The 27,370-nt window shown below is 45.4% G+C and overlaps 1 long non-coding RNA gene across 1 annotated transcript in view; it reads right to left on the minus strand.

Moving 5' to 3' along the window:
- Nucleotides 1-27,370, minus strand: part of LOC132505205 (uncharacterized) — a 76,037-nt gene that overhangs the window by 17,064 nt on the left and 31,603 nt on the right. Inside the window, exon 3 of the long non-coding RNA XR_009535303.1 lies at nucleotides 93-794. This is a non-coding gene — a long non-coding RNA (uncharacterized LOC132505205). The remainder of the gene's footprint in view (nucleotides 1-92; nucleotides 795-27,370) is intronic.

The following is a 27,370-nucleotide window of genomic DNA, read 5'->3' on the forward strand; positions in this document are numbered from 1 at the left end:
CCATTCCCAGGCAGGACCCCCTCCCCAGCATGGCTATTTCTGGCTTCCTCTGAAAAGAGTCATAATGACAAGGCAGAAGGGCTTTTTCTTACCGTCCTCCGTGGCTGCAAACCTAATACCTCTTTCCAAAGCATTAGCTCAGCGTGGTGGAGGCCAGGTCCAGGGATCCACTTTTCTTGATTAAACGGAGAATGCATTTGCTGACCAGAAGTTCTGGATTCCAGACTTGGTGTTGGACTGGATGCAGTGTCTGTGGGGCCCCGCTGGCAGGGGCACCAGTGCAAGTCAGCCCTGGGGATGGCTACCAGGAGTGCATGTCCTGTCCCCAGCTCACAGGTGTGAATGGGCCAACACAGGAACGGGCCTAAAATGTGGGGCTTTCCTGTCTTCTTTCTGAGAACGCCTCCCTCATCACCAGACTCCAAACTCTCAGGCTTCATTTTGGTTTCAAGTGTCAGCAGAGGCAGACTGGGGACAAAATAGTCCAGGACAAAGAGACACACTCTTGCTTGTCACTTCTTAGCCCAGCCATGGCGATGACCAACATTGTCTCCCCAAAGGACACAAAGGCTACTCTGCCCAGCAGCAAAGGTGAGGGCGTCTGCTCTCTTCCCCAAGTGAGGAGGGTCCTGGGGTGTCAGAGCAGCTGGACCTTCAGCACTCAGTCCAATCCTCTTGCTTTCAGGTGAGGAAACTGAGGCTCAGAGGGGGTTGGTTTCCCCAGGGCCGTCACAGGGCTTCCAGACTCCCAGGTTCTGCTGCTGGCATGGAGACGACAGCTCCTCCTGTAGCATCTGGAATGCAAGGGAGTGGATTACCTTGAGAGACAGCACGGGATCACAGTTAAGTGCACAGGCCCTGGGCTCAGTCTGCCCAGCCTCAGCCTCTGCTTGGCCACTTACCAACCCCAGGACACCAGACAGCCATTTAATTCCCATTTAATAGCCATTTCTCCTCAGGGAGTTCATTTGTAAGACGGATATAAAAATAGAAGCTGTTTCATACAATAGAGCCCAGTATCTGACATGTGGCTAAGCGTTCAATAAATTCTGGATAGTACTGTTATTAATTTTGACATCTTTCATTGAGACCTCTTTGTGAATTAGAGAAAATTTATATTCTGGGGAAGGAAATGAGAGCCTTCCTTTGCTATCTGTGGCCAGGTCTGTAAATCTGAAATATTGCTTCAGTTGCCATTAGCATCCAATCATGCCTATAGATAGTATATAAATAAAAAAGTCTATCTGTGATGACTACTTCTAGATGTACAGACCTCGGCTCCTCTAGAAGAGGATATTTGATATAATTTCCTTAATGACTGTATGCCAAATACATCCTATAAAAACACCAAATCACTTCACACTCACTAGGGTGGATAGAGCAGCATTATTTACAATAGCTTGAAGGTAGAAATGACTCAAATGCCCACCCTGGATAAATGGACAAACAAAATATGATATATACATACAATGGAATATTATTTGGCCGCGAAAAGGAATGAAGTACTGACACCTGCTACAACACAGATAAAGCTTGACACAAAAGGACAAATATTCTATAATTCCATGTATATGAAATATTAAGAACAGGCAAGTCCATAGAGAGCAAGTAGATGGGTGGCTGTCAGGGGAGAAAGAAGCGGGGAGTGAGGAGCAATGGCTTATTGGTGTGGGGTTTCCTTTCGGGGGCGATGAAAATGTTTTGGAACAAGATAGAGGGGTGGCTGTACAACATTGTGAATGCCTTGGATCCCACTGAATTGTTCACTTTAAAATGGTTAATGTTATGTGAATTTCACCTCAATAAACACACACACACACACACACACACACACACACACACACACACACACTGGTTACCCATCTATGAGGAACTTCCGTGGAGATGGCAGATAAAAGCATGAGGCACTGATTTAGGTTGGGCCACATCTTAAGTTAAAAACAAAAGAAAAAAATAACCCTTAAGGGTCTCTGTATCTTTTTCAGAATCTGGCAGCTTCAACCACAAACCTTTCTTTTGGAAAGGAAATTATGGTAGCTGAATGGGATGTAAATGGGATAAACTTTGTCAGGTAAAAATCCTGGAGAAGGGAAAGGGAGGTGGGAAGACACAAAGGTGATGGATGTTAACTAGGCTTACTGTGGTGATCATTTCTCAGTCTATACAAATGGCAGATCGTGATGCTGTACACGTGAAACTAATATATGTTAATTACACCTCAGCTGAATAAACAAGACACAAAGGAGTTAGTCTCATCTCTCCTAGTACAGCATCAATTGGTGATTGTAAAATTAAAACATGATATTTTATAAAAGCCAAAAAAATGATAAAAATTAAAACAGAATTTTAAATACTCCTGTAGAGATATCAGGCCCTAGTTTGAGAAACGCTGGCTGGGACGTGAGCTGAGTTAGCGCCTGGCCCCAGACCTTCCAGCCCACCTGTGCCAGTCAGGGCTGCAGGCCAGGCGCCAGGAGTATGGGCTGTGTGTTCCAGGTGCCTCCCATCTCTCACCTCCTTCCACCTCCCGGAGCCCTGTCCCACCCGACTGTATCGAGGCCTCCTTTACAGAATAACTAACTTATTCTGAGTAACTCAGAACCCTCCGTTCCGACGAGACCACGCATGCCTGTGTGGTGGGGCAGAGGTGCCCAGAGAGGCCTCAAACAAGACACCGCAGACTCCAGTTCTCCAGGTGGCCTGGCCCCGAGTGGCCGTGTGACCCTGAGCACCTCCCTCAGCCTCAGTGCCCCCCGAGGCCCCATCTTTAAGATGAAGCAGTTGATCACCAAGTGAGCCTGGAGATCAGGATGCTCTAAAGTTCCAAGGATTCCTACCGCTTGGAAAAAGTGGCCCCGGGCTCCACTCCCTGCTCCTCCCCAGGCTCTGTGGGGCTCGGTGTGCTCACCTGTAGCATGGGGAGAACGATGCTCACCCCTGGCCCACGCAGCAAAAAGGCATTTGACTATCTTACAAATTCTAAATACCTTTTCCGTGAAATTCCTCAGTATTGTCATAGCAACTCGTCAAATCTAAGCATATTTGAATGTGATCTCCCATAATTTGAAATTTAAATAGTACTGTGGTTCTGTATATTATGTTTAAAAATTAAGTATGGAAACCTTTCTTCGTCTATGAATGTTTGAATGAAAAGAAAGTAATGGAAGGATTGATTAAAAAAAAAAAAAAGTTCTCCACTCTGGTTGATGCGTCGGATGAGCTATGAGTCCTGGGAGGCCCCACCAGCCAGGTAGGTGTCCTGGGGGCTGACAAACATGCTGTCTGAGCAGGAATTTTCAGGGACCGACTGCCAGGCGAGTGTGCTCAAACCTCTAATCCAGGGACCCAAATGGGACATCAAATTAGGTAAACCACCAACAGCTCCTGCTCTGCCCCGCTCCCTCACCTGCTTCCCCAGCCGGATCCCTGGCTATGAAGGGGACCCAATGCTGGAGTCACCCTGGAGGCGGCTCAGGACCCAAAGACAAAAAGCCTGGATTTGGTCCCATCTAGATGACCTTGTTCATGTGGGAGAGCCTTCTGGAATTAAACTCCATCTCACCCCATTCTGAGGCTCCATGCTTTCGACGCCACACAAGGACATGCTCACTGCCCATGTCTTTGCCTGGGAATTTCCCAGAAGTTCTCAGCATAGGTGAAAACCTGTTGTGAAGGCGGAAAAGTCCCCAGGCCTAGGGAGCTGGGCTCTGCGACTCTGGGTCCCCATCGCGTGAAGGCATACAGCCCTTGTCCCATCAGGACCAATGGCCAAGTCAGCATGTGGGGTGACAGAGCCATGGGTCCCGATGGGCAGAACCAAAGGCGAGAGACTGTGGCAACCCACAATGTGGCATCTCAGCCAGGAGTGAAAAAATACAGCAAAGAGCAGCCTACAAAAGGATGTGCCTCTTTTTTTCTGTGCCGACCCTCGTGGCTGCCCGGCCTCCCATGACTGGGTGCCTTTGTCTGTGGGATCCAGTGGAGATATTGATCTGCCTGGATTGCAATGCCTGGGACAAGGAAGCAGTTAAAAGCTTAGAAAAGGGAAATTCCACTAAACATTGAGATAGCGGCAAAGTAAAGTTAACCTGGATGAACCTTGAGGGCATGATGCTAAGTGAAATAAGCCAGGCACAGAGGGACAGATGCCATATGATCCCACTTACGTGAGGTCCCTGGAGGAGCCCAATTCATAGACAGAAAGCAGAAGGGAGGTAACGGGGGTTGGAGGAGGGGGATGGGAAGTTAGTGCTCAATGGGGGCAGGGCCAGTGTCATCAGATTGCTTAATTTTCAAAAGAACTAGAAATCCTGATTTCTAGGTTAAGTTCATTGGGCGTGAATTCAACAAGTTAAAAAAATACTTTGTAATCTAACACTACGCAGGCCAAATAAAACCCATTTGTCAGTTAAAAAAAAGAGGCTGTCATCTGTGGCTTCACCCATGAATATGAACTTGAACTGAAGTTAGGGGGCTGTGGATCACAATATTTTGTCTACTCTGAAGGTAGAGCTAGGTGGCCTGCTGTCACGATCGCTCCTGTGGTGTGTACAGGAGGTCCAGTGCCCTTTGCCTGTGTTTTGGGACCTCACATGGCTGTCACTCTGTGCCTATGGGGACTTGTCTTTCCCATGGCTGCAGGTGTGAGGATAATCCAGACCCACCCAGACCTGGCTCAGTCTGAGCTCCTGACCCATCCCGCCACATTATACTTAGGCCTGTTCTCAGATTCCTGCCCCATCGCTGAAAGCAGGAATGCATGAATGCATGCATGAATGAATGAATGGAAGGATGGGTGAGTGGGTGGATGGACGAACGAATGATTGGGTGGGTGGGTGGATGAATGCATATGAATGAAGGAAGAGGGTAAAGGTCCCTTTCCTGCCCCTGTGGCACTCAATCACCTGGACTCCTAAGCGGCGTCGTTCAGCTCCTGGCACTCTCTCCTCCCCATGTCTGTGCCCACGACCAGCTCTTCGCTGCCACCCCTCCTCACCCCTTACCCCCGCCGGCGCCCCATTTCCTCTCCTCCCATCTCTGGCTCCTTAGTTCCCTGCACAAAACTCCCTCCTCCTTCTCAGGCTTCACCCCAAATCAAACAGCCTCGTGCTCCTAGGGTTCTGCACATGGAGGCTGGGAGATAGGAGTGCTTTCTCCCACCAGAAGCATCAGGCACACTGCAGCCAGCTCAGCCACAGAACAGAGAAGACTTTACGCTTGAAACCAGGGGGACCAACCATGATGGAGTTGGTAATGAAACACTAGTAAAAAAAAAAAAAAAATCATAAAAAGTTAAAAGGCAGGGCTCCCCTGGTGGCGCAGTGGTTGAGAGTCCGCCTGCCGATGCAGGGGACACGGGTTCGTGCCCCGGTCCGGGAAGATCCCACATGCCGCAGAGCGGCTGGGCCCATGAGCCATGGTGACTGAGCCTGCGCGTCTGGAGCCTGTGCTCCGCAACGGGAGATGCCACAGCAGTGAGAGGCCCGCGTACCGCAAAAAAAAAAAAAGTTGAAAGGCAAACAAGTTGGGATAATATTTGCCACAAGCCTGACCCACAAAAACTAAGTAGCCTTATCATATCAGGATACCACACAAATCAAGATGAAATAAGACATAATGAAAGTAAGGTATTTTAAATATATATATAAAATGAATAATTGTATGATACATATGACCACACACACTAGAAAAAAATGAATAAAAACAACAAGATACCATTGCTTTGTCTATTAATTTAACAAAAGAAACAATGATAATATTTTTGTACTGTGGGCCTCTCACTGTTGTGGCCTCTCCCATTGCGGAGCACAGGCTCCGGATGCACAGGCTCAGCGGCCATGGCTCACGGGCCCAGCCGCTCCGCGGCATGTGGTATCTTCCCGGACCGGGGCACGAACCCATGTCCCCTGCATTGGCAGGCGGACTCTCAACCACTGCGCCACCAGGGAAGCCCAACAATAATATTTGAAGGTGTTAGAAAAATGGCACCAATAGACTTGCTTGATGCAGGGTTGCCACAAACCTTCAATTTGTAAAAAATGCAGTATCTGTGAAGTGCACTAAAGGGAAGCAAAGTAAAACGGGGTGTACCTGCAGTGGTCCAGCTTTATTCTTTTGTATGTGGCTGTCCAGTTTTCCCAACATCATTTATAGAAGACGCTGTCCTTTTCCCATTGTATAGTCTTAGCTCCTTTGTTGTAAATCAATTGACCATATAGTGTGGGCTAATTTCTGGCTCTCTATTCTATTCCATTAATCTATTTCTGTTTTTTCTCTCTGCCAATACCATACTGCTTTTATTACTATAGTTCTGTAATATAGTTTGAAATCAAGGAGCATATGCCTCCAGTTTTGTTCTTTCTCAAAATTGTTTTGGCTATTTGGGGTCTTTTGTGGTTTCACAGAAATTTTAGAATTCTTTGTTCTATCTCTGTGAAAAATGTCATTTTTGAATTTTGATAGGGATTGCATTGAATCTGTAGATTGCTTTGGGTATTATGGACATTTTAATTCTTCCAATTCATGAACACAGAATATCTTTCCATTTATTTACATCTTCAGTTTCTTTCATCAATGTCTTATAGTTTTCAGTGTACAGTTAGTTCTTTCACCTCCTTGGTTAAATTTATTCCTAGGTATTTTTTTCCTTATGATGCAATTGTATGTAGTGGTTTAATCTAGTTGAAGAAATTATGGATAAATATTTTTCTTTTTATTGTTTCCTGTAATTTTGCCCTGATGCACCTATATTTCCTCAACATTCAGAAAAAGACATTTTTTAAAGGAGGGGAGGGCTTCCCTGGTGGCGCAGTGGTTGAGAATCTGCCTGCCAATGCAGGGGACACGGGTTCGAACCCTGGTCTGGGAAGATCCCACATGCCGCGGAGCAACTAGGCCCGTGAGCCACAACTACTGAGCCTGTGCATCTGGAGCCTGTGCTCCACAACAAGAGAGGCCGCGATAATGAGAGGCCTGCGCACCGCGATGAAGAGTGGCCCCCGTTTGCCGCAACTAGAGAAAGCCCTCGCACAGAAACGAAGACCCAACACAGTCATAAATAAATAATTTAAAAAAATAAAAATAAAAAAATAAAGGAGGGGAAAAGGATGCAATTGTACGTAGTGGTTTCATCTAGTTAAAGAAATTATGGATAAATATTTTTCTTTTTATTGTTTCCTGTAATTTTGCCCTGATGCACCTATATTTCCTCAATATTCAGAAAAAGACATTTTTTAAAGGAGGGGAAAAGGAAAGAGAACTAACTAAGCAAACATAGCATGCAGAAAGCCACCTTCATTTGCACACCTGAGCCAGGTCCCTGGTGGGGGAGGAAGGAGAATCAAGCTTCCCAAGCAACATTCCCTCCAAACACAAGACTTGGGACCATGGTTAGAGCTAGTTCTGTGACCTCAAGCAAGTTATTTAATCCCTCGGAGACTTTATTTCTTTATCTTCAAAATGGGTGAATAACACCAGTACTTACAAGCTTGCTTCGAGGGTCTAATGCTGAACTGTCCAATATGATAGCCGCTAGCCACATATGGCTATTTCATTCACTGTAAGTATATTAAACTTCAGTCTGTCAGTCCTACTGGTCACATTTCAAGGGCTCAATAGCCACATGTGGCTACTGGCTCCTGCATTGGACAGAGCAGATACAGAACACGTCCATCAAGGTGGAAGGTTCTGTTGGACAGAGCTGGTCTGGGGCATGTGCAGTGCCCAGTCAATCATTAGGACCCAAGAAGGCCAGCTGTGATTATGATTCACTGTGAACTCTTAAATCTAGGCCCACTGCAGGGGTAAGGGAAATGAGGAGAAAGCCTCTTGCTGAGAACTTAGGAAAAGGAGAAAAATAGTGGAGGTTTTGTTGCTGAGGAAAAGAGTACAGAGCTCTTATGACTTCAGCTACCCTCCAGGATGGATGCCCGTCAAATTCCTCCCTGGCATCAGCAGAAGAAGACTCCAGCTGCAAACTTGTATGTTTCTCCCTTCTCCAGAGACAGAGGCCACCTTTCATAATGAAGTGCTCGAGAAATATGTGGTTACCTTCACTTCTTGGGATTGGCAAGGGGAATAGCTTTCCCTCAATTGGATACAAAATTTCTGAATCACAAAAAATGTTGCTGTGATAACCTTCATTTGTTTTAGGCAATTCTGTTTCAACTGCACTGATTTAAAAGGAGTGTATGTGTGTGTGTGTGGTCAGCTCTTTGGGGAGCTACAGAGAAAGAACCAGAATTATTTTGCCCTTGGCTGTATCATCATTAAAATCTGACTTCGTTCCTTCCATGGAAGTTAAGCCTGGGGGAGGAGGTGTGGGATAAATGTGCCTGGGATAGCTGCATTCAGTATTTCACACTTTAGCATTTCCCAAATTAGGGAAATGGGTCACCTCCTCAGGACTGCTTGATCCAGCTGCCGGCTCGGGGTCAGAAGCGAAGGCAAACTGGGACCTTCACCGTAAGTCCTGTCTGCTGGACGCACATGGGGCGGGTGGGAGGGGGAGGGTGTCTGGCTGCTTATTGCACCTCAATACTAGCCCACCCTGCGAAGTCCCATTTCAGCCCCTTAAGAGGCCCCTCTGGCAAGCGCATCTGTGTTGGATTCCACAGCTGCAATCACACTCACTGGGTGGTGTGATGAGCTGAACATCAGGACTTTCCAACCCAACCCACAGGGACACTCTTTCCTCCCATCCCCTGCCTCTGACTCCTGTCCACGGGGTCCCTCCATTCAGAGGACCATCCACACAGTCTATGGGCAGCGTGAGGTTGACCTTTCAAGGGGTGGTTGAACCATCAGTGTACAATTAGCAGTTTCTTGGGTCGTTTGGGAGCACCCAGAAATGCCATCCTGGCGACAGAGGGAGTTATGATGCTCCTTATAAGAGCCTGGCACTGATGCCGTAAGTGGGTTACCAAGTGTCTCTTGCTCCTTGGGCAAAAAGTCTTGCGGGAGAAGAAGTGAAGCTGAACAGCTCGGGGAAGTGGGATACAAATGGGGCTTTTTGAATCTCTAGGTTACTGGTTCAGCTTGGGTCCCATGGGAGACACCCAAAGGACCCCTCCCCCCACTCTCCACAGGAGAAGCCAGGAGTCCTGGTCTGTCCCTGAGGAGGTGAACACCAAAGAGCACCTGGCAGCTAAAAACCCAGGTCATCCCCATGGTCAATGTCAGTGGTATTTACCGCCAGTCACTGACTACATCTTAAACAAGATCCCATCAGAGGGTGCAATGTGGCACCCAAGGGCCAAGACCAGCCTGCGGAGTGTTTTGATTGGCCCATGCAGAGTTTGAGAAAAATTGTCCCTAACGGCCCATATTGAAAATTTTGGAGATTTCATGTGAAAAAAAAAAAATCTGCATTTTCAGATTCCCTTGAAAAATGAGAATATCTGGCCACACTGAGCCCACATTCAGGCCCAGCAAGTGACCATGGGCCAGGCTTCAGGAGCAGCTACCCAGCACCCCCTTAGAGTTGGTCACGGTGCCCAGGGCCTCTCTCCCAGGGCCGCATCTGCTCAGACCCTGTGGACACCTAAATGCTCCATTCCTGCTCAGAAACTGCAGTCACTCCCGGAGGCAGCTCTGACCAGGAAGGACTCCTCGGGGCCCAGGCCCGAGACTCACGGCAGCTGTCCCAAATGTTCATGAGTACTTTCCCACACATGGCCTCACTTGACTCTCGTAAAAGCCCTCAAGAGGGAAACAGAACATGGTAATTACCTGCAGCGGGACATCATTTGGCACAGATAAATCTGCCTCCATGATGGCCTGAAATTCCTGCAGAAGAAAGCCCCGCTGGGAGCAATGGGGCACGGGTAATCAGATAAGGTGATCTGGCTTGGATCATTGGGGAACTTCTTGTTCCTGGGTGAAAGCAGCGATACAGGAAGACAGTTGGAACTGAAGAGTCAAAAGTAAGTGGGATAGAGAGTAGAGAGTTAGGGGCCAAATGGTGGGAGCTGATGGAGGGCGGAGGCGGGAGGCCATTACGGCCCAGCCAGGACTCAGCTCCGAGGGCAATAGCGACCCCTGGTGGACGTGACGAAGCATGCTCCCCCCTTTCCCCGAATCTTAAAGCTGACGACAATCATGGTGAAAATGATGGACAGCTGGGTGGGCGCCCCCCCCATCCAACATACAAAACACGTGATTTTAAATACCTCTCACAACAATCCTGTGATTAGTGCTACTATCATTATTCCTTTTTACCGTTGAGGAAACGCAGGTTCTGAGAATCAAACTAACTTCTTATCACATCCCATGGCTGTGCCGAATTACAGCAGAAGCGCCCTGGCTCCCCCACCCAGGGCTGACCCACTTCAAAAACAAAAGCAGATCCAGCAATTCCACTTCTGGGTATACGCCCCGAAGAACCGAAAGCAGGGCTAGATATCTGCTCATCCACGTTCATAGCAGTATTATTCGCAAGAGCCAAAGGGACGGAAGCAACGCAAGTGTCCATCAGCGGATGAATGGTGGTCCATCCATACAATGGAAGATTATTCAGCCTTAAAAAGGAAGAAAATTATAACACATGCTGCAACATGGATGAACCTTGAGGACATGATGCCAAGTGAAAGGGCCAGTCACAAAAGGTCAAATACTGTATGTTTCCACTTAGATGAAGTCCCTAGCAACATCAAATTCATTGAGACAGACAGTAGAATGCCATAGGTGCCCTAGAGTAGGGTGCCAGGGGCTGTGGGAGGGGGGAGTGGGGACTTAGTGTTTAATGGGGACAGAGTTTCAGTTTAGAAAGATGAAAACTTTCTGGAGATGGATGGTGGTGTAATGTGAATATACTTAACTGACCTGTATGTTTTCCCTTTACTGAGCAAGGATCAGATGCTCTCTCTCCCTTCTCTCACACCTCAACCTTCCTTGCCTCACGACACTCATGAAAGGGAAGACTTTTGCTGCTGGGCCCTCTAGAGGGAAACAGAACATGCCCTGTTCCAGGCAAGGCTGGTGGGTGCAGGCATCACTCATCTCTCTCCCCCAGAGCAGGGCGGGAATCCATTCCGTCACTGCAGACTCAGGCTCAGGGAGGGTCAGGCTTGGGGGTGGGAAGGGGCTCCTCCCTGGCTTGCTCATCAACCTGGCGCTAGCATCACCCCAGCTGAACAACCTCTACACGTTTATTACCTTCCCTTCCATCCCCGCTCTCCAGAGAGCGGGCAGGCCCTTCCAGCCGGGACCTGGGGTGCAAGGTCTCCTCTGAGCATGGAGAATGGGTGGTTGAAGGTTCCATGGGGCAGCAGGGTCCCAGATGCCTTTGTGACTAAAGGAATTAGACTCCTCACAGCTCGTCTTATAATCAGCCACCGAGTTGCTAGCTTGATCCAAGAATTCTCTGCAAAGTCTGTAAAAAATACATCCTTGGTCTTGCCTGTTTGGACTATAGTCTTTCATATTTTTGCCTTCAACGAGCTCCTTCTCAGCCTGATTTACAACAAAACTGGCAACTTTTAAAATGTACAATAGTCAACGCTTTCTTCACCCAGAGAAAACTTTTCCAGTGAGAATTCCCCCACCCAGTCAACTGAGAACCACATGAAAAGGGCAACTTCATTTACTTTACAAAATAATAATGTTTACTGAAACATCAGTTTGTCTTATTCTTGCTGCTGGAGCCAAAAGAGTGAGGCAGGTCATGTTTTTTGCACCCCTTGCTCCTGGAGTGCCCTTGTCTGCAGGGGGCAAGGATACATGTGCCAGGGTCAGATTGCTTCAGCTCAGCCCCAGCTCCATCTAATTTACTAAATTTGAGCACAGTCCTCAAGCCTCAAGTTTCCCCATCTGTAAAGTCATGGAGTTAATAACTGTAACTACATCACATGTCACACAGTGCTGGGCACAGAGGAAGTCCTTTAAGAAATGTTATTATTATTATTTAGTAATGAGGACAATGCATGATTTTTTTCTCTTCCCCACTGTAGGCATTTCGATGGAGAACATGGAGAGGAAGAAAGGAAGTGAAAGGACTAAGGGGTGATGTAGTAGATGCTGTTGGTGCCTCACCCTACCCTCTTGACCGCACCAGAGGGATTTACCCAAAGTTTGTACATGATACACTTGGGGCTTGATCCGAAGCAATCTGGCCTTAGCACACTTAGCTTTGTGACTTTGATGGACAACTCCACGTGCCAGGAAGGCTGGAAGTGCTGGGGGGGCAATGGCCCCAGGTTGAGCATCCCTCAAACAATCAGGGACAGGAGTTGGTGGATATTCTTAGACAGTCTGGAAGCTGGAAGTCCAAGATCAAGGAGTCAGCAGGGTTGGTTCTTTCTGAGGCTGTGAGGGATAATCTTTTCCAGGCCTCTCCCCTACCTGCTGGTGGTTGGCTGGCCATCTTTGGTATCTTCTGGCATGTGGGTGCATCACCTCAATCTCTGCCTCATCTTCACATGGCCTTCTCCCTGTGGTGTGTCTGTGTCCAAATTTCCCCTTTTTATAAGGGCACAGTCATATTGAATTAGGGCTCACCCTAATGACCTTATTTTGACTTGATCACCTCTGTAAAAACTCTATATCCAAATAAGGTCATTTTCCGGGGTACTGGGGGTTATGACTTCGACGTATCTTTTTTTGGTGGGTGGACATAACCCAAGCCATACCATGTGATAGGAGTTCTGCATTTGCTATGATGAGGATAGGAAGAGGACAAACACAAATAAGTAACACAGGCCACTGACAGCTTCCTCTGCCTTCACCAACATCATCATGACCTTGGTCTGAATCAAGTCCTTAGGAAACCCTTCACGGCACCCCGCTCTCTCCAAGCCGTTTCTGCTACCCAGCTTCAGAGAAGCTTCTTTGAGACGCAGGGGGATGTGGCTGAAGCTTCAGTTTTCAGAAACACGTGTGTGTGTGTACTACTGGTGTGGTTAACTGCCACCAACCACCTCAATGAATTATTAATATTTGAAACCAGATATAGCATTTTACAAATCGCTTACGGTCCACAGTGGAAGCTGCAGAAACACGACTGGTGACTGTGCACTGGGAATCAGCCGTGCTCTCACACCCTCGCCAAACGTACTTTGTCAGGGTCGGCGCACTCCCTTTCCTTAGGTCCGCAGCCACAGATTGCCTCGTGGGCCTGCTGAATCTCATGTTATCGCGTTGATATATTTTTTTGTCCTTTTCTGGGTGATTCTGAGACATTTGAATATGTGTTCAATATATATTACAGTGAATACGAAAAGCAAATACCTTACTTCCCTTGTGGAGTTAATTTTTTTTTTTTTTTTTTTTTGCGGTACGCGGGCCTCTCACTGCTGTGCCTTCTCCCGTTGCAGAGCACAGGCTCCGGACGCGCAGGCTCAGCGGCCATGGCTCACGGGCCCAGCCGCTCCGCGGCATGTGGGATCCTCCTGGACCGGGGCACGAACCCGTGTCCCCTGCATCGGCAGGCGGACTCTCAACCACTGCGCCACCAGGGAAGCCCTGGAGTTAATTTTTTAAAGGGAAAATAAAAGAAAATGCAGGATGTTCGTCAAATCTGGATAATAGGATTTTATTTTTTAACAGACTGACATTCTCGATGACACTGTGTACACTTGCCTGTGTTGTCAGGCTATGGATCGAGAGGCATCACCTGAAGGGAAGTTATGTGGTATTTTTTAAAATCACGTGGATTCACTACTTGTAATCCCACATCCTATTCCCATGAACCCCTTTTTAGCATGGACTTGGTTCCCCACCTATGACGCTTAGCCCCAAACTGGGGTTTCAGTCCAGATTTATCCATTGGAAATAGGATGTGGTGGGGAAAGTAAATAAAAAGTAGAGAAGTATAAAATGAAGAATTACAGGGTGAGGGGCGAGAGGCTGCGGAACCAGCGGAACTGCCTGGAGGCTGAGCAGCCCCATGTGGAGAGCGAGGCCTCCGCCCCCAGAGAGTGGCCCGGGCTCAGAGCATCTGGAACTTTCTCTATGGCCATCACAGAATCGGTGGCCTCGGGAGAGGCCGGTACGGGTAAGATGGGGACAGGCAGGATGATGACCCCCCAAGTCCCTTCTGCAAGACGCACAGAAAGTATCAGCAGACACCAATCATTGTTTGTGCTCGACAAATATGCCTCAAATCTTGAGACAGCATGTGTATCCAGAGCGGTCACGTGGTCACCAGGCCCCAGCCTCAGGACCTCACAGCAATGACCGTGCTCCCAGCCCCACATCATGCCCCGCCATGAAGATGGGGTGTCCGACCATCGAGACACAAGGAGTGGAGTCCAACTGCAAGAGTTACCCAACTACAAAGTCAGAGGGGACAGTCCTCCTGAGAGCGTTTTCACTTCTGATACCAATTGCAAGTTCGGGAGATTCCCCGAAACCCCTCTCAAGTCTGGTAATTTGCTGAAGGACTCACAGAACTCACTGAGAGCTGTTGTACCCACGACTATGGTTTATGATATCAAGGATCCAGAAGAAGGTCAGCCAAGGGAACTGGCACATGGGCAGGTCCAGGAGGGTTCCGTGTACAGAGATTCTGTTGTTCCCTCCCATGGACTCACACAGGTGACATCATGCACAGAGTATTGCCAACCATCATGCTCCAGTGCCCAGGGTTTTTGCTGGGGCTCCATCATACACAGCCCAGTGGCTTTGCTCTCTCTAGCCCCTCCTGGAGGGAGGGCTACACCTGCCCCAAACCCTGACAAAGATGCTCCTTGACTAAACTTCAGTCACTAAGAAAGCTCAAGGCAGCCAAAATAATGTTCTGCATGAGATACACTCCGGCCCAGCGCCTGCGTTGCCTAACAGCTCTCATAAAACAGTCCCCTCACCCCCTCTTTGTCATTTTCCACTCCCCTGACTCTGCTTGAGCCCCTGCCCATTCCTCCTGAATGCTTTCTCACCCTCCCTTTAAAACACGCCCAGTCACCTCTGCACAGATCAGGGTTGAGCTCAGTTTATACAGAAGCCCCTCCTGTATAAAGGGCCTGAACAAAATCTGTCATGCTGCCCATCACCAATGTCTGGCTCTGTTTCTCTTTAGTATAAATTACAATAAATCACACTGTTCGATGGTCCGGTGGCCAGAGCCCCCGCAAACAAAGACACTCCTATCAGGCAGGACATTCCAGGAGCCTAGAAAAATCACCCCCCAGTAGCCCAGGGCAAAGGGCAGCTGTCTCTCGGGGTAAGGTTAATTCTCTCCACGTGAGGGCAGCGCTCCGGGCCCTGGCCCGGCAGAGAACAGCTTGGAGAGCTGTGGCTTGGGTGGGCTTCCTGGACCCGCCGGCCCTGGGATGTGGAGACAGGAAGAGGAGCCTGTGGCCTAGGGGCAGTAGGAGCCAGTAAGGGGACAGCAGAGAGTGGCCATGACGGTCAGCAGTCCTCTCAACTGCAGCCGGGAAAGAGGAGGGTCTGGGGTCCTGCAAGGACAGCCAGACACCACTGACTGGGCTTCTTTATGGTGCCCCCTGGATGAAAACACTTTAATAAAATTACTGTGGTAAGGACATTTAACGTGAGACCTACCCTCTTAACAAATTTGCAAGTGTACAACACAGTGCTGTTAACTATAGGCAAAATGTTGAACAGAACTAGAACTTATGGAAAGACCTTTTACAACCCCCTTTAAAGATGAGAAAACTGAGGTTTGGAGAGGGCAGTTGACCTGCCCAAGACAGGAAAGTCAATATGTGGAGATGTATACGGTACACAGAATTGCCTGGGGCACCTCATTCCACGTGTTCCTTATAAACACCTCTCACTGCACTTAGAGGCAGGTCTTATTAGGACCATTAGAGCTGAGAAAACCGACTCAGAGAGACGACGGGGCTTGCCTGAGATCACGCAGCTTCTAAACGCAGCTGAGTTGGAACTGCATCCCAGCTCTTCTGCGGTTGCCTGGCACTGTCTATGCAACGTGCATGTGCCCGTCCCAGAACGTGCTGGGGGATGGGGCGGGAACTGCGGCCCCTGCAGTCCAAACACAGGGTCCCAGCCATCACCATGTCTCCCTCTGCTGGAGTTGGTTGGCTTTTAGGATACAAAGCAACTCAGCCGCTTAAACAAGACACATGTCTAAATGCTTTGCCAAAAAGAGATTCAGACACATGTTAATAAATCTCCAAACTGTTTCCCTAGTGATGGGCATATGGTGACATGAGAACATGAGTTCCTAAGGCAGTAACAGCGAGCCCCTCTGCTGTGTCTTATTTGCACGTTAGTGTTTTCTTGTTTGTTTGTTTATTGTCCCTCTTCCCTGGAAGGTTAGCTTCATGGCAGTGGGGATCTTGTGCCTTGATCAACACTCTATCTTCAGCAACTTGAACAACAAAAGTTGTATTCAATTAATGATATCCCACCCACAGACACACAAAGGGCCCTTTATGAGAAACACGTGCTTAAGCTCCAGCCCAAACCCCCAGCTTTTAAAAAGAAGAATTTGATCAAATGAGACCTCGATTAAATCGGTCCGAAGCCCTGAACATATAACCAAATCTCTCCTCATTTGCTTTTAACTTGGACAACGTTTAATTTGGTTGCTTATGACAATATTTGTTTTAAGAAGGGTTTCATTATATCCTTGTTAACACATTTTGGTTTTTGTGGACTGATTTTCTTGATTTAAACTACAACCTTCTTCAATTCATTTTTCTGCCCTCTGCTATGATGCTGTGGTTTTCACTCCAGGATTTCTGTGCCCTCTGACTTGCCTTCCTCTGGTGACACCTACAGGAAGCTGCAAAATTTATGCCCACAAACAGAATTACCAAGGAGTCTGGAGAACTCAGGGTTCCATGGGAAATAAATATTCTGGCATCTATACACACATAAAAATTATTTAAATTTCTTATTTACTTATTATCAAGAAGCTTAATACATTATACAGTCTTTAACCAAAAATTCTCCTAGTAACTTACAGTTTTTAAAAAAAATTGTGGGGGGGCGGAGTCAAGATGGCGGTGTGGGAAGACGCTGAGTTAGCGTCTCCCCACAACTAGGGTGGCTACCAGCCGCTGGGGCGTGACCCTGATGCCCAAGGAGGGAGGAACCCCCAAGTGAACTGGTAGGACGTTGGGGGACTGAGGGGGGAGGAGAAGTGGAGGCTAGACAGGATCGCACCCCTGAGGCGCCAAGATCAGGAGAGGCCGGCGGGAGGGGCCCTCCGGGAGGAGCCCTCTGGGAGGAGCCCTCTGGGAGGAGCGGGAATGAGTGGAGGGCGTTTGCCCCGCCCACTCGAGCCCAGGAGGCCTGCTGGGCTGCCAGTTGAGGTCCCCGCCCTCTGAGACCAGGGTGGGGGGCACGCCTGGGCCCCTTCTATTCCGTGAGCCTAAGCCCCACCACCCACCCGCCTCAGCCCTGAGGGTCCTGAGCATTGGCCCCGCCCACCACCCAAACTTTGCAGCCAAGCCCTTCCCCCTTTTTTTCTTTTTTATTTTTCTTCTCCCTCCTCCTCTTTTTTACTATAGTGATTCGGTTGTACCTTCCGGTGTTGATTCATCTATATTTTTATTTTTATACTCTTTCTAACATATCTGTTAGTTTCTTAGTCTAATTTTATTTTTTACTTTGTTATTGTTTTCTCTCCTTTTTTTTCTTTTTGCCACCTCACACAGCTTGTGGGATCTTGGTTCACAAGCCAGGGGTCGGGCAGAAGGTCCTGTGGTGGGACCTCTGAGTCCAAACCACTGGACTAACAGAGAACCTCAGACCCCAGGGAATATTCATTGGAGTTAGGTCTCATGGAGGTCCTCATCTCAGCACCAAGACCCAGCTCTACCCAACAGCCTACAAACTCCAGTGTTGGAAGCTTCAGGCCAAACAACCAGTAAGACAGGAACGTAATCCCACGCATTAAAAAAAAAAAAATGAGATGGCAAAAAAATATGTCACACATGAAGGAGCAAGGTAAAAACCTACAAGACCAAATAAATGAAGAGGAAATAGGCAATCTACCTGAAAAAGAATTCAGAGTAATGATAGTAAAGATGATCCAGAATCTCAGAAATAGAATGGAGGCACAGATGGAGAAAATACAAGAGATGTTTAACAAGATCTAGAAGAACTAAGGAACAAACAAACAGAGATGGACAACACAATAACTGAAATGAAAAATACACTAGAAGGAATCAATAACAGAATAACTGAGGCAGAAGAACGAATAAGTGAGCTGGAAGACAAAATGGTGAAAATAACTGCCAAGGGGCAGAATAAAGAAAAAAGAACGAAAAGAATTGAAGACAATCTCAGAGACCTCTGGGACAACACTAACAACATTCAAACTACAGGGGTCCCAGAAGAAGAAGAGAAAAAGAAAGGGCCCAAGAAAATATCTGAAGAGATTACAGTCGAAAACTTCCCTAACATGGGAAAGGAAATAGTCACCCAAGTCCAGGAAGCACAGATAGTCCCATACAGGATAAACCCTAGGGAAAACACAACAAGACACATATTAATCAAATTAACAAATATTAAATTCAAAGAAAAAATATTAAAAGCAGCAAGGGAAAAACAAAAAATAACATACAAAGGAATCCCCATAAGGTTACCAGCTGATTTCTCAGCAAAAACTCTGCAGGCCAGAAGGGAGTGGCAGGATATACTTAAAGTGATGAAAGAGAAAAACCAAGATTACTCTACCCAGCAATGATCTCATTCAGATTTGACAGAGAAATCAAAAGCTTTTCAGACAAGCAAAAGCTAAGAGAATTCAGCACCACCAAACCAGCTTTACAACAAATGCTAAAGAAACTTCTCTAGGCAGGAAACACAAAAGAAGAAAAAGACCCACAAAAACAAACCCAAAACAACTAAGAAAATGGTAATAGGAACATAATAACCTTGAATGTAAATGGGTTAAATGCCCCAACCAAAAGACACAGACTGGCTAAATGGATAAAAAAACAAGACCTATATATATGCTGTCTACAAGAGACCCACTTCAGACCTAGGGACACATACAGACCGAAAGTGAAGGGATGGAAAAAGATATTCCATGCAAATGAAAATCAAAAGAAAGCTGGAGGAGCAATACTCGTATCAGATAAAATAGACTTTAAAATAAAGACTGTTACAAGAGATAAGGAGGGACACTACATACTGATCGAAGGATCAATCCAAGAAGAAGATATAACAATTATAAATGTTTATGCACCCAACATAGGAGCACCTCAATACATAAGGCTCACAACCATGAAAGGAGAAATCGACAGTAATACAATAATAGTAGGGGACTTTAACAGCTCACTTACACCAATGGACAGATCATCCAAACAGAAAATAAATAAGGAAACACAAGCTTTAAATGACACAATAGACCAGACAGATTTAACTGATACATATAGAATATTCCACCCCAAAGTGGCAGAATACACTTTCTTCTCAAGTGCACACAGAACATTCCTCAGGATAGACCACATCTTGGGTCACAAATCAAGCCTCGGAAAATTTAAGAAAAGTGAAATCATATCAAGCATCCTTTCTGACCACAATGCTATGAGATTGGAAATCATTTACAGGAAAAAAAACTGTAAAAAAACATAAATACATGGAGGCTAAACAGTGTGCTACTAAATAACCAAGAGATCATTGAAAATATCAAAGAAGAAATTTAAAAATACATAGAAACAAATGACAACAAAAACACAATGACGCAAAACCTATGGGATGCAGCAAAAGCAGTTCTAAGAGGGAAGCTTATAGCAATCCAATCTCACCTCAAGAAACAAGAAAAATCTCAAATAAACAATCTAACCCTACACTTAAAACAACTAGAGAGGGCTTCCCTGGTGGCGCAGTGGTTGAGAGTCTGCCTGCCACTGCAGGGGACACGGGTTCATGCCCCAGTCTGGGAGGATCCCACATGCTGCGGAGCGGCTGGGCCCATGAGCCATGGCCACTGAGCCTGCGCGTCTGGAACCTGTGCTCCGCAACGGGAGAGGCCACAACAGTGAGAGGCCCACGTACAGCAAAAAAAAAAAAAAAAAAACTAGAGAAAGAAGAACAAAGAAAACCCGAAGTCAGTAGAAGGAAAGAAATCATAAAGATCAGGGCAGAAATAAATGAAATAGAAACGAAGAAAACAATAGCAAAGATCAATAAAACTAAAAGCTGGTTCTTTGAGAAGATAAATAAAATTGATAAACCCTTAGCCAGACTCATCAAGAAAAAAAGGGAGAGGATGCAAATCAATAAAATTAGAAATGAAAAAGGAGAAATCACAACTGACACTGCAGAAATACAAAGGGTACAAAGAGACTACTACAAACAACTCTAGGCCAATAAAATGGACAACCATGAAGAAATGGACAAAGTCTTGGAAGGGTACAATTTTCCAAGACTGAACCAGGAAGAATTCGAAAATATAAACAGACCTATCACAAATAATGAAATTGAAACCGTAATTAAAAATCTTCCAACAAACAAAAGTCCAAGACCAGATGGCTTCACAGGTGAATTCTACCAAACATTTAGAGAAGAGCTAACACCAATCCTTCTCAAACTCTTCCAAAAAATTGCAGAGGGAGAAACACTCCCAAATTCATTATATGAAGCCACCATCAACCTGATACCAAAACCTGAAAAAGATACCACAAAAAAAGAAAATTATAGACCAATATGATTGATGAACATAGATGCAAAAATCCTGAACAAAATACTAGCAAACAGAATCCAACAACACATTAAAAGGATCATACACCATGATCAAGTGGGATTTATCCCAGGGATGTAAGGATTCTTCAGTATACACAGATCAATCGATGTGCTAAACCACATTAACAAATTAAGGAATAAAAGCCATATGATCATCTCAATAGATGCAGAAAAAGCTTCTGACAAAATTCAACACCATTTATGATAAAAACTCTCCAGAAAATGGGCATAGACGGAAACTACCTCAACATAATAAAGGCCATATATGACAAAACCACAGCAAGCATCATACTCAATGGTGAACAACTGAAAACATTTCCACTAAGATCAGGAGCAAGACAAGGATGCCGACTCTCGCCACTCTTATTCAACATAGTTTTGGAAGTCCTAGCCACGGCAATCAGAGAAGAGAAAGAAATAAAAGGAATACAAATTGGAAAAGAAGAAGTAAAACTGTCACTGTTTGCAGATGACATGATACTATACATAGAAAATCCTAAAGATGCCACCAGAAAACTATTAGAACTAATCAATAAATTTGGTAAGGTTGCAGGATACAAAATTAGTGCACAGAAATCTCTGACATTCCTATACACCAACAACAAAAATCAGAAAGAGAAATTAAGGAAACAATCCCATTTACCATCACAACAAAAAGAACAAAATACCTAGGAATAAACCTGCCTAAGGAGGTGAAAGACTTGTACTCAGAAAACTATAAAACACTGATGAAAGAAATGAAAGATGACATAAACGGATGGAGAAATATACCATGTTCTTGGATTGGAAGAATCAATATTGTGAAAATGACTATACTACCCAAAGCAGTCTACAGATTCAATGCAATCCCTATCAAACTACCAATGGCATTCTTCACAGAATTAGAACAAAAAATTTTACAATTCATATGGAAACACAAAAGACCCCGAACAGTCAAAGCAATCTTGAGAAAGAAAAATGGAGTTGGAGGAATCAGGCTCCCCAACTTCAAACTATACCACAAAGCTACAGTAATCAAGACAGTATGGTACTGGCACAAAAACAGAAATATAGATCAATGGTACAGGACAGAATGCCCAGAGATAAACCCACACACATATGGTCACCTAATTTATGACAAAGGAGGCAAGAATATACAACAGAGAAAAGACAGCCTCTTCAATAAGTGGTGCTGGGCAAACTGAACAGCTATATGTAAAAGAATGAAATTAGAACACTCCTTAACACCATACACAAAAATAAACTCCAAATGGATTAAAAACCTAAATGTAAGACCGGACACTATAAAACTCTTAGAGGAAAACATAGGAAAAACACTCTTCAACATAAACCACAGCAAGATCTTTTTTGACCCACCTCCTAGAGTAACGGAAATAAAAACAAAAATAAACTAATAGGACTTAAAAGCTTTTGCACAGCAAAGGAAACCATAAACAAGACAAAAAGACAACCCTCAGAATGGGAGAAAATATTTGCAAATGAAACAACAGACAAAGGATTAATCTCAAAAATATATAAACAAGTCTTCCCTGGTGGCACAGTGGTTGAGAGTCCGCCTGCCAATACAGGGGACACGGGTTCGTGCCCTGATCCGGGAAGATCCTACATGCCGCAGAGCGGCTGGGCCCGTGAGCCATGGCCGCTGAGCCTGCGTGTCCAGAGCCTGTGCTCCGCAACGGGAGAGGCCACAACAGTGAGAGGCCCGCGAACCGCAAAAAAAAAAAAAAAATATATATATATATTATATATATATATATATATATATATATATATATACACACACAAACAGCTCATGGAGCTCAATATCAAAAAAACAAACAATCCAATTAAAAAATGGGCAGAAGACCTACATAGACATTTCACCAAGGAAGACATACAGATGGCCAAGAGGCCTGTGAAAAGATGCTCAACATCACTAATTATTAGAGAAATGCAAATCAAACCTACAATGAGGTATCACCTCATGCCAGTCAGAATGGTCGTTATCAAAAAATCTAGAAACAATAATTGCTGGAAAGGGTGTGGTGAAAACGGAACCCTCCTGCACTATTGGTGGGAACGCAAATTGATACAACCACTGTGGAAAACAGCATGGAAGTTCCCTAAAAAACTAAAAATAGAACTACCATATTACCCAGCAATCCCACTACTGGGCATATACCCTGAGAAAACCATAATTCAAAAAGACTCATGTACCACAGTGTTCATTGCAGCCCTATTTAAAATAGCCAGGACATGGAACCAACCTAAATGTCCATCACAGATGAATGGATAAAGAAGATGTGGCACATATACACAATGGAATATTACTCAGCCATAAAAAGAAATGAAATTGAGTTATTTGTAGTGAGGTGGATGGACCTAGAGTCTTTCATACAGAGTGAAGTAAGTCAGAAAGGGAAAAACAAATACCATATGCTAACGCATATATATGGAATCTAAAAAAAAAAAAAAAGGTACTGATGAACCCAGCTGCAGGGCAGGAATAAAGATGTAGACATAGAAAATGGACTTGAGGACATGGGGTGGGAGGGGGAAGCTGGGGCGAAGAGTAGCATCGACATATATACACTACCAAATGTGAAATAGTTAGCTAGTAGGAAGCAGCAGCATAGCACAGGGAGATCAGCTCAGTGCTTTGCAATGACCTAGAGGGGTGGGATACGGAGGATGGGAGGGTGGCTCAAGAGGGAAGGGATATGGGGACATATGTATGCATATGGCTGATTCACTTTGGTGTATAACAGAAACCATATTCCAATAAAGATCTATTAAAATAAAAAAAAATTGTGGAGATCTCCTCCACTTCTGGCCAAGATGAAATAGCAGGGACTGGATGAACCCTCCTGCCTCAAGCACCTACAAAACTGGACAAAACATAAGAAACAGCAGCTTTTGACACTGGATGGCAGGCAGCATAGGACAATGATCCCTGATAGAGGGGGAAAATGAGGCAAAGAGTTTCTAGGCTGCAGTGCAAGGAGGGGGACCCAGGCAGAGCCTGGAAGTCTCCCTGAGTTAAGAGTTTGGGGAGGGCAAAGCAGCAAGAATTTGCAGGGCAGAGTGCCACAGAGGAGAGGGTGCTTACAAAGCCGGCTCTGGAGATTTGCAAAGGAGCCCTCTTGAGTCTTCAGCTGAGTATCATCATCAGCACATGCACGTGAGGAAACTACCTGGAGTCAGGTGGGGAAATGCTTGAAATAAGCAGGCAGAAGCCCACAGATTGCTGGGAATTGTCTCAACAGGCAGAATGAAAAGCTCCATTAATAATATACACAGCATGAAGTCAAGTACTCAGAAGGTGGGGCAAAATTGGCCCTAAACTAAAGATTGCTCTGGTTCTGTCTGACAAAGCTTAAAAGCAAGCCTCAAAAGGATCAAACTACTTCCAAGTAACTTAACTACGTCCCAGAACAAAGCTCGAGAAGATTTTTTTTTTAATAGAAGAATATCCAACACCCAACAAGGTAAGATCCACAATATCTGGCACCCAATCAAAAATGACCAGACATGCAAAGAAGCAAGGACTATACCCCATAATGAGGAGAAAAATCAATCAAGTGAAATCACACAGATAAAACTAATAGAAAAAGACATTAAAATAGTTACTACAACTACATTTGATATGGTCAGGAAGATTGAGGAAAATGTGAGCAGGTTAAGAAGAAACACGAAAGAGATACAAAAGAACCAAATTGAACTTCTGGAGATGAAAAATACACTGAATGGGGTTAACAGATTAGACACTGTAGAAGAAAAGAGTAATGTACTTGAAAACACAGCAACAGAAAAGATACGACTAAAATATAGAAGGAAAAAATTCTGGGGAAAAAAAAAACAAACCCAGGCATCAGTGAGCTGTAAGACATCTTCAAGAGGCATAATAATATATGTGTAATTGAATCCAGGAAGAAAAGCGGGAGTAGGAGAAAGAAAATATTTGAAGAAATAATGGCCGAAAAGCTTTCTATACTATACTGTAATTGCTGTGCATCTATTGCCCATAAATATTTCTTCTTCATTTATTCCCAGCTCCACCCCGTTTTTGCTGGATAAAAAAATAAATTCTAGGGCTTCCCTGGTGGCGCAGTGGTTGAGAGTCCGCCTGCCGATGCAGGGGACATGGGTTCGTGCCCCGGTCCAGGAAGATCCCACATGCCACGGAGCGGCTGGGCCCGTGAGCCATGGCCGCTGAGCCTGTGCATCCGGAGCCTGTGCTCCGCAACAGGAGAGGCCACAACAGTGAGAGGCCCGCGTACTGCAAAAAAAAAAAAGAAAAAGAAAAAGAAATCCTAGACAGAATGTCCTTTACCTATAAATGCTTCAGTGTGCGTACAGTGTTCTTTTTAAAAATTTTTTTATTATTTATTTTATTTATTTATTTTTGGCTGCGTTGGGTCTTTGTTGCTGCACGCGGGCTTTCTCTAGTTGCAGCGAGTGGGGGCTACTCTTTGTTGTGGTGCGCAGGCTTCTCATTGTGGTGGCTTCTCTTGTTGTGGAGCATGGGCTCTACGCATGTGGGCTCAGTAGTTGTGGCTCGCGGGCTCTAGAACACAGGCTCAGTAGTTGTGGCGCACGGGCTTAGGTGCTCCGTGGCATGTGGGATCTTCCCAGACCAGGGATTGAACCTGTGTCCCCTGCATTGGCAGGCAGATTCTAACAACTGCGCCACCAGGGAAGCCCCCGATGTTCTTTTAATAATACCCAACATCCTTAGCAATTCTTGACTACAAAGCAGGAAAACCTAGTGTTATTTATATGGAAAATTTTAGCTCTGGAATTTTGCATAAGTACATATAATATTCATGAAGTCTTTAAATTGCCCTGCAGTTACAGAACTGCAGCAATTAAAATCTTTATGCAAATGGAGAACTAAAAGTAGACAACTATACCATTATTTAAAAGTCGGCACATTTACCTCACATCTAGATGTGTGTATTCGTTTTGCTTTCCAAAAATGACTCAAGAACTAAGGAGCTCAGTGTGGTCATTACCTATTTACTTCAATACACAGCTAAGCTCACTTTCTCTAAATGCACAGGATATGTGTTGCCTAAGTGCTGAGCAGCCCTCATGGATCCCTAGGGCACTGCTGAACATGTTTATTTCCAGAATTTCATTTTCTTCTGTCGCTAGAGGTGATTCATGTTTCTTAAAAAGAAATCGCCTCGGCCTGACAAGCTAAGGGAATGGTGTGGTCATCATCCACTACACCTTCATGATGCTCTAAAAAAACGCTGACTTTCGGGCCAGGTGGGGATCTCTCCTCCTCTAATTAGTCAGGCTTCTCTCCTCTGGGTTCTGTGACGTTAATGCCACTCGGCATCACCATCTTTCATTTGGGGAGCAATTGTGCATCATTAGTGAAGGCTCAACTCCCATAAGAAGCAAAACCAACAAGAAAATTCACCGTGTCCCGGTTTTCTAGGCAGCATCCTCCAAGATCACACCCAGGTGCTTAATAATTTAGCCTTTTGGGCAAAGTTCTCGTTAGAATAGGTCAAAAACATGAATAATTCAGGGCACTGGAGAATCATGCTGCTCAGCTGTGCTGACACTGGCCAAAAATACCGTAAGCACTTATAAAGAGGCTCAAGGTGACTAGATCAGGTGGCTGAGTCATGATGACACCAAATTTGGTTAATGGGAATCCCAGGTCAGATCCAGTGGTATCGAACTACAGGCACTGCCTGCTACGTTTTACGGGTCGTTGAAGTCTGAAATATTTCACAAAGTAAAACTTCCTGCCAGGAAACCCCACTCTATCTCTAGTCTTTTCTCTCTCTCTCTCTCACTTCCCCAGATCACTCTTTCAATCCTCAAACCCCAAAACATCTTCATCCTCAGCAGGTGAACTTGCTTCTTCACTGAGAAAACAGAAACCATCAGAAGAGAGCTTTTTGCCCCTCCCCCAAACCCATTTGTGCACCACCAGCACCTGCATCCCACATACTCTGCCTTCTAGGATGCTCCAGCCCCATCCTACCTAAGCCAGCTTCTCCATGTGGACACAGGACCCCATCACACTCAAGGACATCACTCCAATCACTCTCCCCTCAGTCACTGATTTTTCACTGTCTAATAAATCTTTCTAATTGGTGGACAAATATGCTGTTATTGATCCTATCTTTAAAGCTACAGGCAGACCTCTGAGATATTTCAAGTTTAGTTATAGACCACTGCAATAAAGCGAATCTTGCAATAAAGTGGGTCACAATAACTTTTTGGTTTTCCAGTGCATATAAAAGTTTTGTTTACACTATACCATAGTCTATTACATGGGCAATAGCATTATGTCTAAAAAAAATGTACATACCTTAATTTTTAAGATACTTCATTGCTAAAAAATGCTAACCATTATCTGAGCCTTCAGCAAGTCATAATAGTAGTGACATCAAAGATCACAGATCGGGGCTTCCCTGGTGGCGCAGTGGTTGAGAGTTCGCCTGCCGACGCAGGGGACACGGGTTCGTGCCTTGGTCCGGGAGGATCCCACATGCCGCGGAGCGGCTGGGCCCGTGAGCCGTGGCCGCTGAGCCTGCGCGTCCGGAGCCTGTGCTCCGCAGCAGGAGAGGCCACAACAGTGAGAGGCCCGCGTACAGCAGGAAAAAAAAAAAAAAAAACGATCACAGATCACTAAAACAAATATAATAATAATGAAAAAGTTTGGAAATTGCAAAAATTACCAAAATGTGACACAGAGACATGATGTGAGCAAATGCTGTTGGAAAAATAGCACTAATAGACT

Source organism: Lagenorhynchus albirostris, chromosome 15, assembly GCF_949774975.1.
Source record: "Lagenorhynchus albirostris chromosome 15, mLagAlb1.1, whole genome shotgun sequence".
NCBI classification, from domain to species: Eukaryota; Metazoa; Chordata; class Mammalia; order Artiodactyla; family Delphinidae; genus Lagenorhynchus; species Lagenorhynchus albirostris.